Source organism: Coregonus lavaretus, assembly GCF_964263955.1.
Source record: "Coregonus lavaretus genome assembly, chromosome: 2".
NCBI lineage: Eukaryota > Metazoa > Chordata > Actinopteri > Salmoniformes > Salmonidae > Coregonus > Coregonus lavaretus.
In genome coordinates this window covers 61,659,702-61,671,243 of record NC_139989.1, presented here as the reverse complement: position 1 = coordinate 61,671,243, position 11,542 = coordinate 61,659,702, and the positions used below count along the sequence as shown (strand labels likewise).

At 40.1% G+C, this 11,542-nt stretch overlaps 1 pseudogene across 1 annotated transcript; it reads left to right on the top strand.

The window, feature by feature from the left end:
• The first annotated feature begins 566 nt into the window (after positions 1-566).
• On the top strand, positions 567-3,179 carry LOC311100885 (immunoglobulin lambda-1 light chain-like; annotated as a pseudogene). Its single transcript has 5 exons — positions 567-606; positions 703-823; positions 1,150-1,372; positions 2,016-2,049; positions 2,744-3,179. The product of its transcript is annotated as an immunoglobulin lambda-1 light chain-like (transcript).
• The last annotated feature ends 8,363 nt before the right edge of the window (positions 3,180-11,542 follow it).

Genomic DNA, 11,542 nt, shown 5'->3' with positions numbered 1-11,542 from the left:
GTCAGTCCCCTGGTTTACAGTAGAGACATATTACATCAACAGTCATTTAGTGATATACTGTTAGTTCAGAACCCCACTATCAGGTCCAGATAATATTATAATAATATTATTAGTATGTATATTATGACATGCTGATATAAACTAACTTACGTAACTGAGAAGAAACATAATACTGCTCTTTACAATGCAACAAAAAATATACAATATGTTTATGAATTAGTCCTCTCTCAAATATTTAAATGTTTTATAGTTTAATAGTAGCTGTAATTTAAATGTATATCATCATTATAAAAAATATAGGATATATAAAATGATTATTTTGAAATTTGTCTGTTGGTCTTGTGAAGCCCCCCCCCCCCCCCCCCCCAGATACAGTATGTTTGAGAGTAGCCCCCTCCCTCTGGTCCTCCCTGGCTTGGTGATAGGTTAACTGTAGAGGCACCTCCCTCTGGTCATCCCTGTGTGTCTCCTTATAGGTGGGTCCTGCAGCCTCTCCTCTCCTCACACACGCCAACCCTGCTCATCTCTCTGGACAGTAAGGGTCGTTCACACCACACACGGACAACATGCTGGGGACACTCTGCACTCTCATCACTGCTCTAACATGTAAGGAGTCTGACTTCCTGGAGGTTTTACTTCATGTTTTATGAATAATGAGTCTGTATGTTTCTCTTTACTACATGTCATCTTCTCATTTCCCAGGTGTCAGTGGTGTGACTGTGGTGACACATAAGCCTCCTGTTGTGGCAGTGAGGAAAGGAGAGACGGCCACTATTGACTGTAACCTGGGGACTGTTGATAATAGAGACGGCCACTATGGACTGTAACCTGGGGACTGTTGATAATAGAGACGGCCACTATGGACTGTAACCTGGGGACAGTTGATAATAGAGACGGCCACTATGGACTGTAACCTGGGGACTGTTGATAATAGAGACGGCCACTATGGACTGTAACCTGGGGACTGTTGATAATAGAGACGGCCACTATGGACTGTAACCTGGGGACAGTTGATAATAGAGACGGCCACTATGGACTGTAACCTGGGGACTGTTGATAATAGAGACGGCCACTATGGACTGTAACCTGGGGACTGTTGATAATAGAGACGGCCACTCTGGACTGTAACCTGGGGACTGTTGATAATAGTGCTCATTGGTACAAACAGGTTCCAGGAGGAGTTCCTCAGTACGTTTTACAGTGGTACTACTATAATTGGACCTCTGTAAAATATGGCTCCGGTTTCTCCTCTCCTAAGTTCACATCTAATCATCAGTCTATATCAGATTATCGTTTGATTATTAATAATGTGGAGGAGAAAGACTCAGCAGTGTATTACTGTAAGACAAATGACTACTCTGTTGACGAGTGGGTATCACAGTGATATACACCAGGACAAAAACCTCCTCCCCAAATACACCCACTTCTGCTTTATGCGTGGCAGAGGGGTGAACTCTAAGAAACAGCAGTTGAAGTTGATCAGTCATTATTATAACAATATATACATGACACAATGGGAGATCTGGAAATTGAAGAATCATCCATCCCTACATGTCAAAAAGATCATAAGAAGACTGTGAAAAGAGATTTGGCCTTTCTCGATGTAATCATCATCAAGTCAAGACTGCATCATATAGATAGTGCTTTAACTGATGGATTCAAAAGGACCAGACACCAACAGCAGAATATGACGCTATACTATATACTGTTACTTCATAAAGAGAAACTCTAGAAAAGCCTGACATGTTTGTAGTGAGAGTGAAGCTCTGTCAAATGGGATGTTTCAGTTCCTGTTCTCTCAGTAGTTAGAGTGAAGCTTTGTCTAAATGGGATGTTTCAGTTCCTGTCCCCTCAGTAGTGAGAATGAAGCTCTGTCTAAATGGGATGTTTCAGTTCCTGTCCTCTCAGTAGTGAGAATGAAGCTCTGTCTAAATGGGATGTTTCAGTTCCTGTCCTCTCAGTAGTAAGAGTGAGGAGTTTTTTGTATGGCCGTGTATACAAACTGAAACACAGTGGTATTCGGACCAGGAACCAAGCTGATTGTTACTGGTGAGTACCCTTCTAATGTTTTAATCTACAGAATATGCTTTGTTTCTAATATAATGTTGGTCAGATATATATATATTTTTAATGTTTTAATTCATAAAATGTAATTTATATTATATATTTACTGATTTAATATTTTGCACCTGCTTTAATCCTGTCTCGTATGTTGTTTGTAAATTATTTAGAAAACATTTTGACAGTGTGAATGCCTGCTATGTTCATGTTTTATCATGCAAACTTGTGTTTTTGTTGTCTATATAGATCCATGCAAAGGAGATATTTAATCTCCAGAAATGTTATCCAGTTCAATTTCTTAGACAAATATATATATATATACATTTATTTATTTTTATATTCCATTTGCTTGTGAATTATTTGTATTTTATATTTACAATGTGCACATTTCGTTCAGCTTTTAGCATTTGAGTCTTCCAAGACTGTGATGTAATATTGTAATTAATGTATCCAGAAATTGATATGTCTCTCTGCTCCATGGGAAAATAAAATTTTAACACCGTATGATTACTTCTATCAATATAATTGTGAACATAATGAACAGCAGTTCTATATTTAATTGCTGCATCAGTTTCCTCTTAATGCAGGGTGTATTGGTAATGATACCAACATCTACTGAAATATAAACTGTTATCAAATCTGTTCCCTTCTAATCCCATCCATTGACTATTTTCTAATCTAGATGGAGATCTTTCTACACCTGCTGTGACCCTGTTCCCTCCATCCACTGAAGACCTCAAGTCCAGCAGAGCAACACTAGTGTGTCTGGCCAGCAACCTGTCTTAGAGGTCCAAGGGGTTTGCAGATGTCAGCTGGATGTCTAACGGTGAATCAGTGACAGAAGATGTTTCTACCAGTCCTGCTGAGCAGCAACCAGACAAAACCTTCAAGATCAGCAGCTATCTGATCATTCAGACTACAGAGTGGGACAAGGACGTGGTGTTCACATGTAAAGTGTCATTAGGGTCAACATTCTCTGAGAAAGAGATCAGAAAGACTAGTTGCAGTCTGTAAAGCAATAGTTTCAATATTTAATGAGTGCAGTTGGGAGTTTATAGCTTTTAAGTGATGTTTTGATCTTTGCTTTGCTGTCAAATATAGGAGTTAAAATCCAAACAACATGGATGATATTGGGCTGAAGTATGAATGCAGCAGTGAATAGTATGACAATAACCAATGTAATGTCAAATAGTTGTTTAGGGTTGTTTCTCATGACAAGTTACTGTTGATGCATTCACTGTACGAGCATCATGTTCTCTAAAACATAACATCTGAAATACTGTCATGATGAGTAGACCTATACTATGGGGAAATGAGTTGAATTACTAATGATGAATAGAGGAAATGTTATAGCTTTGCTGTATTGTGGATATTCAATAAAGAGCATTCTAAAGAACAAGTGTTTGTATTTGAGCATGTTGATGAGCATCAGTGTTAGCAGCACTAAATGACGGGGAATCAGGAGAATCATTGTTTAAATTGAACCAAGACAGAGGAGCCCAGAATCCTTACCAGGTTTATTATCATAAAAAGGATTCTGACCAACCAGAGATGACCTAACAGTTTACTGTAGCCTTACATTGAAGAGCATGTTGTTATTATGATATAAATGTAGGCTGTACTTTTCACAGCACTGAATTAGGGTGAATCTGGAAACTATTTAAACCAAGATAGAGGAGGATGGAGGGATGTGGAGTGGAACGAGAGACACTTGAAGACACGGAGGACGGAGAGAAAGTGACAGAGAAAGAAAAGCATCCAGGTATTTCAGACTAGAACACCGGTCTCCATTTTAACTGCGGATGCAGGAATGACAGGTCAATGTTTAGAGAGTTTGAAGCTGCCATTATTACATGGTTTAAACTGTTCTCTAGTATTGACATTAGATGTTGGACTCAGTATCATTTCAGCATTAATAACAACTGTATAGGTCTGGCCTTCACTTAGTCTCCCATTGACATCAATCCATGACTAAGTAAACACTCAACTCACTGAGTCCCTTTATCTACTTCCCCAGAGTCAGATGAAGATACCCATAGACTTCAAGTCATTGCACTAACGCTAGTTAGCATTGGCTCACTAAAATACCTCTAACTGCCTTCATACTGGACACAGATACATAAAAATGGTATGAACAAGTTCATCTGACACTGGGGAAGTATATAAAGGGCCAAAATCCCGAAGTATCCCTTTAAGTGGAAGTTAGGATTTGCCCCACATATAGAAGCATGTCATGCTGTGTTTCACATTCAGCATCAGTGATCATAATAGAGGCTGCAGGTCTGTCAATGTCCACCAGAGGAGGACATAGGACCACCAATAATGACTGAGGAAAGATCTACATGTACTTTACAACAGGACCAGCTGTCTGCAGACTGCTGGTTTCAGTCCCACCCAAAGACCAGCTGATGGTTTCATGTCTAATATCTCTAGTTATCAGAGTCATTCAGCAGGGACGTGTTCTAGCTCTGACACTGAGTTACAGGCAGTGATGTGTTGCTCTCTTTCTTTCTCCCCCAGGACACACCTGCTTCCCCTCCCCTCCTCCTCCCCTCCTCCTCTCCTTATTTATAGCTTCATGTAAATGAAGAGGTTATTTTATCTCCTCTCAGAACTGTGGGGGGGTGGTGGGGGGACCTGCAGGTGACCAGAGGAGTGAACTGAGACTGAAGCTGAGTCCCAAATCGCTCAGGCCAAAAGTAGTGCACTACAGGGAATAGGGTGCCAATAGGGTTCCAATAGGGACATATTCTGAGTACCTCATCATTATGTTGGTCCTGTGTAGAACTAGTATAGGATATTAAACTCCAGTTAAACTCCAGAAGGGGTGTCCACATACTTTTGTATATAGTATATGTCCAACAATAAATCAATAGAAAACACAAAAAGGCTCACCAGTTGGGGAAACTCTGAAGTAGAGGGTCATATGTCTGTGTAATATACTAATATATGGTTCAGTGGTGATAAGGAGTGACTAGTGACGTTTAGAATAGTTTAAAGGGCTATGAGCTATGAGAGAGATTATATTTATGTCACGATCGTCAAAAGGATTGGACCAATGCGCAGCGTGGAATGCGAACATACTTTATTATATATTCACCACACGAACAAAAACAACAAAACGATATGTGAAGTCCTTGGTCACAAACACAAACCAACACGGAACAAGATCCCACAATACACTGTGCCAAACAGGCTGCCTAAATATGGTTCCCAATCAGAGACAACAAGCAACAGCTGATTCTCGTTGCCTCTGATTGAGAACCACCCCGGGCCAACATAGATACACATGAACTAGAAACTGAAACAAAGAACACAAAACATAGACTCTACACACCCTGGCTCAACAGAGTCAAAAGAGTCCCTAGAGACAGGGCGTGACAATTTAGTTATTTAATTGACATCTCACAGGATGTACCATCTCATTTTAAAAGAGTGTCCAAATGAATTAAATGAAGATATTAGATATTTATTCAAACCATTCAAGATACCTGCCATCTCTTCTCTTCTACATTTCATCAGTGTAACCAAACCAGAAACCACCACAGACAGACAGTCTACAGACTCAGTGTCCCCACACAGACCAACAGAACCATGAATAACCTGGACACCATCCGAGCCACCTGTCCTCACTCCCCAACCAAGGGGCATCCCATGTTCAAGCAGAGGAACACTCTCCAGTTCAAGAGCAAGCCCCCGAAGAGGGGGGGTCATTTGGGTGAGTCATTATTCATTTGATTTAGTTCTAAATAAACATATCTAAACATTAATAAATGTATTTCAAATTGTATCTCTGATTTATTTATATATATATATATATATATATATATATATATATATATATATATATATTTAACATATATACAGAATTTTAAATATTTTATTGCTTAAGGTCAGTGAAAGTGGTAAGGTAGAGAAGGAGACAGAGAGTAGGGGCTGAGGCAGGATTTGTCCAATCCCATGTCCCAATTCCCCATCAGCAGCCTCAGCCCCACCATCCTACACCACAACCCCAAGCTTTGTCCTGGCCTGAGCTGGTAGTTCTTCCAACCCCGGCCAGCTTGATCCTGAGCAGTAAAACTGTAATCCTGGGTGCAGGGCCAGCTCCAGCAGCTTCATCAAGCAGATCAGTACAGCCCAGACCAACGCAGCACAGTCCTGACTGGGGAAAGAATGATAGCACAGGAACAAGGTGCCAAGAAGAAGAGGGATATCACAGCATTTCTCTCTCTCTCTCTCTCTCTCTCTCTCTCTCTCTCTCTCTCTCTCTCTCTCTCTCTCTCTCTTTCTCTTTCTCTCTCTCTCTCTCTCTCTCTCTCTCTCTCTCTCTCTCTCTCTCTCTCTTTTTCTCTCTCTTTCTCTCTCTCCCTCTCTCTCTCTTTCTCTCTCTCTCTTTCTTTCTCTCTGTTTTTTACTTTACCTTCTCCCCCTGTCTCTCTCTGTCTCTCATCATGTTCATGTTTGTTAGTGATGGCAAGACATCTCAGTTTAGGTGATGTCCTATAATGGAAATTAACATCCTCCCTGCTCTAACTCTGGGGGCCCAGGCAGCCTCTGTATAACTAGGAAACCAGGCCTGGTATTCATAGCTGACTTTGAAAAGGCCTTTGATAAAGTACGACTGGAGTTTATATATAAATGCCTGGAATTTTTACATTTTGGAGAATCTCTTATAAAATGGGTTAAAGTTATGTATAGTTACCCTAGGTGTAAAATAGTAAGTAATGGCTACATCTCAAAAAGTTTTAAACTGTCAAGAGGGGTAAAACAAGGTTGTCCACTATTGGCATATCTATTTATTATTGCCATCGAAATGTTAGTTGTTAAAATCAGATCCAACAATAATAATAACGGATTAGAAATCCAGGGCTTAAAAACAAAGGTGTCATTGTAAGCTGATGATTCATCTTTTCTTTTCAATCCACAATTAGAATCCCTCCACAGCCTCATAGAGGATCTAGATACCTTTTCTAACCTCTCTGGATTAAAACCAAATTATGATAAGTGTACTATATTACGTATTGGATCACAAAAAAATATAACTTTTACATTACTGTGTAGTTTACCAATAAAATGGTCTGACGAGGATGTGGACATACTCGGTATACATATCCCGAAAATAAAGAAATTATCTCACTCCAATACATTTTAATAGAAAGTTAGCAAAAATAGATCTTGCTACCATGGAGAGGAAAATACCTGTCTATTTGTGGGAAAATCATCCTGATAGTTCTTTAGTCACATCCCAGTTTACCTATTTGCTTATGGTTTTGCCTACACCTAGCGACCTGTTTTTTTAATTATATGAGCAAAAAAGATTCAATTTTATTTGGAATGGCAAGCCATACAAAATTACAAGGGCCTATTTATATACTTAATATGAATTCGGAGGGCAGAAATTATTAAATATTAAAGCATTAGACCTCTCACTAAAAGCGTCAGTCATACAAAAGTTATACTTAAATCTGAACTGATTCTCTAGCAAATTAGTAAGAATGTCTCACGACATGTTCAAGAATGGCCTTTTTCCCTTTATTCAGATTACAACCTCTCACTTGTAGTAATTTGAAAATGAAATAATCTCCAAAATATAGCTATTTTTTAAACAAGTCATAGAAAGTTGGTAGCAATTTCAGTTTAATCCACCAGAAAAGACCGAACAAATAATACAACAAATATTGTGGTTGAACTCAAATATACTAATTGATAAAAATTTAAAATGTAAATCGATACATAAAAAAAAAAGAAGCATAATCTTTGTAAATGATATCATATATAGGACTGGTGGAGTTATGTCACACTTGCAGCTAACACAAATATATGGAAATGTCTGCTCTACCCAAAATCACAACCAACTAATTGCAGCATTACCGCAAAAATGGAAGAGGCAAGTGGAAGGGGGAAAAAGTAAGGAACTTGTCTGTCGGCCCTGCATTAAAGACCAAAATTGGTTAAAGAAAATTGTGATAAATAAAAACATATACCAGTTTCATTTAAGGACCAAAAAATTGACAGCTGTGCCATATAGATTGCAAAATAGTTGGGAAGAGATTTTCGATGTACCGATTCCATGGCACATGGTTTATGAATTGACACGCAAAACTACACCGGATTCTAAACTTAAATTATCATACAATATTCATGCTTCAATAGAATGTTACAGTTAGGGAAAAAAGTATTTGATCCCCTGCTGATTTTGTACGTTTGCCCACTGACAAAGAAATGATCAGTCTATAATTGTAATGGTAGGTTTATTTGAACAGTGAGAGACAGAATAACAACAAAAAAATTACAGAAAAACGCATGTAAAAAATGTTATAAATTGATTGCATTTTAATGAGGGAAATAAGTATTTGACCCCCTCTCAATCAGTGCTCCTAATCTCAGCTTGTTACCTGTATAAAAGACACCTGTCCACAGAAGCAATCAATCAATCAGATTTCAAACTCTCCACCATGGCCAAGACCAAAGAGCTCTCCAAGGATGTCAAAGACAAGATTGTAGACCTACACAAGGCTGGAATGGGCTACAAGACCATCGCCAAGCAGCTTGGTGAGAAGGTGACAACAGTTTGTGTGATTATTCGCAAATGGAAGAAACACAAAAGAACTGTCAATCTCCCTCGGCCTGGGGCTCCATGCAAGATCTCACCTCGTGGAGTTGCAATGATCATGAGAATGGTGAGGAATCAGCCCAGAACTACACGGGAGGATCTTGTCAATGATCTCAAGGCAGCTGGGACCATAGTCACCAAGAAAACAATTGGTAACTCACTACGCCGTGAAGGACTGAAATCCTGCAGCGCCCGCAAGGTCCCCCTGCTCAAGAAAGCACATACAGTGGGGAAAAAAAGTATTTAGTCAGCCACCAATTGTGCAAGTTCTCCCACTTAAAAATATGAGAGAGGCCTGTAATTTTCATCATAGGTACACGTCAACTATGACAGACAAAATGAGGAAAAAAAATCCAGAAAATCACATTGTATGATTTTTAATGAATTTATTTGCAAATTATGGTGGAAAATAAGTATTTGGTCAATAACAAAAGTTTCTCAATACTTTGTTATATACCCTTTGTTGGCAATGACACAGGTCAAACGTTTTCTGTAAGTCTTCACAAGGTTTTCACACACTGTTGCTGGTATTTTGGCCCATTCCTCCATGCAGATCTCCTCTAGAGCAGTGATGTTTTGGGGCTGTCGCTGGGCAACACGGACTTTCAACTCCCTCCAAAGATTTTCTATGGGGTTGAGATCTGGAGACTGGCTAGGCCATTCCAGGACCTTGAAATGCTTCTTACGAAGCCACTCCTTCGTTGCCCGGGCGGTGTGTTTGGGATCATTGTCATACTGAAAGACCCAGCCACGTTTCATCTTCAATGCCCTTGCTGATGGAAGGAGGTTTTCACTCAAAATCTCACCATACATGGCCCCATTCATTCTTTCCTTTACACGAATCAGTCGTCCTGGTCCCTTTGCAGAAAAACAGCCCCAAAGCATGATGTTTCCACCCCCATGCTTCACAGTAGGTATGGTGTTCTTTGGATGCAACTCAGCATTCTTTGTCCTCCAAACACGACGAGTTGAGTTTTTACCAAAAAGTTCTATTTTGGTTTCATCTGACCATATGACATTCTCCCAATCCTCTTCTGGATCATCCAAATGCACTCTAGCACGGGCCTGGACATGTACTGGCTTAAGCAGGGGGACACGTCTGGCACTGCAGGATTTAAGTCCCTGGCGGCGTAGTGTGTTACTGATGGTAGGCTTTGTTACTTTGGTCCCAGCTCTCTGCAGGTCATTCACTAGGTCCCCCCGTGTGGTTCTGGGATTTTTGCTCACCGTTCTTGTGATCATTTTGACCCCACGGGGTGAGATCTTGCGTGGAGCCCCAGATCGAGGGAGATTATCAGTGGTCTTGTATGCCTTCCATTTCCTAATAATTGCTCCCACAGTTGATTTCTTCAAACCAAGCTGCTTACCTATTGCAGATTCAGTCTTCCCAGCCTGGTGCAGGTCTACAATTTTGTTTCTGGTGTCCTTTGACAGCTCTTTGGTCTTGGCCATAGTGGAGTTTGGAGTGTGACTGTTTGAGGTTGTGGGCAGGTGTCTTTTATACTGATAACAAGTTCAAACAGGTGCCATTAATACAGGTAACGAGTGGAGGACAGAGGAGCCTCTTAAAGAAGAAGTTACAGGTCTGTGAGAGCCAGAAATCTTGCTTGTTTGTAGGTGACCAAATACTTATTTTCCACCATAATTTGCAAATAAATTCATTAAAAATCCTACAATGTGATTTTCTGGAAATTTTTTCCTCAATTTGTCTGTCATAGTTGACGTGTACCTATGATGAAAATTACAGGCCTCTCTCATCTTTTTAAGTGGGAGAACTTGCACAATTGGTGGCTGACTAAATACTTTTTTTCCCCACTGTATACATGCCCATCTGAAGTTTGCCAATGAACATCTGAATGATTCAGAGGAGAACTGGGTGAAAGTGTTGTGGTCAGATGAGACCAAAATGGAGCTCTTTGGCAACAACTCAACTCGCCGTGTTTGGAGGAGGAGGAATGCTGCCTATGACCCCAAGAACACCATCCCCACGTCAAACATGGAGGTGGAAACATTATGCTTTGGGGGTGTTTTTCTGCTAAGGGGACAGGACAACTTCACCGCATCAAAGGGACGATGGACGGGGCCATGTACCATCAAATCTTGTGTGAGCACCTCCTTCTCCCAGCCAGGGCATTTGCGAATAATCGCACCAACTGTTGTCACCTTCTCACCAAGCTGCTTGGCGATGGTCTTATAGCCCATTCCCGCCTTGTGTAGGGATACAATCTTGTCCCTGACATCCTTGGAGAGCTCTTTGGTCTTGGCCATGGTGGAGAGTTTGGAATGTGATTGATTGATTGCTTCTGTGGACAGGTGTCTTTTATACAGGTAACAAGCTGAGATTAAGAGCACTCCCTTTAAAAGTGTGCTCCTAATCTCAGCTCGTTACCTGTATAAAAGACACCTGGGAGCTGGAAATCTTTCTGATTGAGAGGGGGTCAAATACTTATTTCCCTCATTAAAATGCATATCAATTTATAACATTTTTGACATGCGTGTTTCTGGATTTTTTTGTTGTTATTCTGTCTCTCACTGTTCAAATAAACCTACCATTAAAATTATAGACTGATAATTTCTTTGTCAGTGGGCAAACGTACAAAATCAGCAGGGGGTCAAATACTTTTTTCCCTCACTGTATAGGGGGATACAACATTCCCAGCTCTGCAGATTTTGCTGCGAGGAGGCAGAGTCATTAGATCATTTATTTAGGTACTGTCCATATGTAGCTCGTTTTTGGTCACAGGTCCAGGAATGGCTGAAGAATTGCAACATTTACCTGGAGCTAACTATGCAGATAGCAATACTGGGTGATTTGAAATGTCATAGTCAATCGATCAATAACATGATAATACTTTTAGCAAAAATGTT